Source organism: Brassica oleracea, chromosome C2, assembly GCF_000695525.1.
Source record: "Brassica oleracea var. oleracea cultivar TO1000 chromosome C2, BOL, whole genome shotgun sequence".
Taxonomy (NCBI): Eukaryota; Viridiplantae; Streptophyta; class Magnoliopsida; order Brassicales; family Brassicaceae; genus Brassica; species Brassica oleracea.
This window is the reverse complement of record NC_027749.1, coordinates 38826891-38829155: the sequence shown is the minus strand read 5'-3', so window position 1 is coordinate 38829155 and position 2265 is coordinate 38826891. Positions and strand designations below refer to the sequence as shown.

The 2265-nt window shown below is 44.3% G+C and overlaps 1 protein-coding gene and 1 long non-coding RNA gene across 2 annotated transcripts in view; both read left to right on the top strand.

Annotated features, from left to right (window-relative positions):
• Positions 1-2265, top strand: part of LOC106322642 (probable zinc transporter 8) — a 30607-nt gene that overhangs the window by 3735 nt on the left and 24607 nt on the right.
• On the top strand, positions 926-1822 carry LOC106322643. Its single transcript, XR_001266483.1, has 2 exons — positions 926-1484; positions 1576-1822. It is a non-coding gene; the product is annotated as an uncharacterized LOC106322643 (long non-coding RNA).

Here is a 2265-nt window from a genome sequence, read left to right as displayed (position 1 = left end):
TTTTTTTAAAGAAATACCGAGGAAATTCCGAGGAACACTTGATATAACCTCTTTCCTCGGATAATAGTTATTTGGTTTATCTAGCAAGGCAAAGCTGAATACGAATTAAAAACTACTCAGAACACAACCAAATAAAACGAAGAAACCATGTAAAAGAAATACGAACTCATAATTAAGAAACCTAAAAAAAAACTCAGTTCAAAATTAACAGAAAATAAGACCATAAAACGTTAGAATAGAAAAGAAAATAAAATAGCCGGTGATAGCTCCTACTCCTCGTCTCCTGCTCCAGATGTTCCTGCATCGTTGGGTCTCTTGGACCTCTTTCTTACCCTGTGTGTACCACTCGAACCCGAACCAGAGGTGGATGGAGAGTTGTCCCGATGAACTACATCATCCTTTTGGCAACGACACGGCCTGATACGTGAAATGGCAGCCCAGATTTTGTGTAGCATGTCGTTGTTTGTCTTTATGCTCTGATCTCTCCAATGTTGTTGCTGGCGCGAAGTGGCGTTCGGTGGAAGCTCTTGCAGCTTGTACTGGCTGGAGTCTGATGGGAGTAGCTGATGGGGTTGTGAATCATCTGGAATGGCTTGTGCAGCCTCATCTTCTCCTTCTTCCTCAACCACGCCCTTGCCTTTGGTCTGATATTTTGGCGTGAAGAAGGATGGCTTGTCTACTAGTGCGGTAGCAGGGGGTAGGAACTCAACTGCAGCCTCTGAAAGTAGAGAAGTGAGACCGATCTGAGGTAGGTGGCAGTAGAGTGTTTTCTTCGCTCGGTCCTGGAATACGTAGACGTAAGGACCATCCCGATGGATCCTCGAGTGGGGACCAGCTATGAACTCCTTACTTACTAGAGAAATGACATCCAGGTAGTTCCAAGCAATGTTGTTCGATCTGTCCAGTGCTACCTCCTGGTTCTTGCAGTCTACACCCACATGTCTAAGGATCCGAGTAATCACTGCACCAAATCCACATGCATTGCTCTTTTTTTTGGTTACTTTCCCCTTGTATCCTGCTAAGTTTTCGGCCAGCACCGCTCCCATGTTGAAGGCAGTAGCAGGTGGGAATGTAGAGTTTCCAAATGCCGGTAGCAAATGCCTCACACCTTGGTACAGGAGGCACAACTCCCATTGCGTGACTGATGCGGCTGTGGTTGTCCCGTATAGCAATGAGCCAATGAGGCGTGGGGCATATCTCAGTACTGGGCTTCGGATAAGTGACTCCTTTGTCTGAGAAGATCTATAAACCCCTGTGCCAATCGTTTCCCAGAAGTTCAATAGCTCTGAAGTCCAATAAATACCAGATGTCCTCTCCCCTGCACTCAATCCAAAGAGTCCGCAGAGGTCTGTGAAAGATATCTCATAGTATACTTTCTGCACGACGAATGCCAGAAAACCTTCCTGATGGCTATCATCGGGACGGCTGACGTATGCGGATGCTATGAACTGGCGTACCAACTCCGGATAAGTGGGTTCGTTGAGGTTGCATAGTCGGCCGGCTATCATCGGGACGGGTGACGTATGCGGATGCTATGAACTGGCGTACCAACTCCGGATAAGTGGGTTCGTTGAGGTTGCATAGTTGGCCTAGACCCATGTTCTGGAACAGTCCTTCAATGTCTGCTTTGATTCCCAATATTGTCATCGTCTCAGGACATGCTAGTTGTGTAGCCGGAACGGCTACCTTCTTCATGTTGTTGTAGTGGGTGGTGTCAGACTTATACCACTTCTTTGGCCTTTGCTTCTCTCGCTGAGACGAACCCTCTTCTTGTGTGTTCTTCTTTGCTGATGTTTTCGTGCGCTTCATTCTCTACAAAATAGAATCATTGCTCTCAACATGGTTATAATCAATTAAGAACTCAAAGCAACATGAAAATGAAAGGCGAAATCGAGTTGTGATAAAAAAAAACCAAGTTGGAAAAAAATTCTCAATCCCTAAATCATCTCAAATCCTGTTCCAAACTCGTTGATCACAGACAATTGTGTTATATTCCATGTTTAAACATCTGTTTCATGCATATTTGATCAAGGAATCAACACGGAAATAAGAAATTCACAAAACCCAAATATTGCTCAAGAAAACGATTTTAGAATGTGGAGATTCGCGGAGTATACCTGTCTTAGGGTGAAAACGAGTGTAGGAATCAGGTAGAGCTCGAAAAATCAAGGGAAATAGAGCCCAAAATTGTCTTGAGCATCATAGTGATCGATCGATGCGTTTTTGGACATATATACATCGATCGATCCGTTTATAAAAAAAATT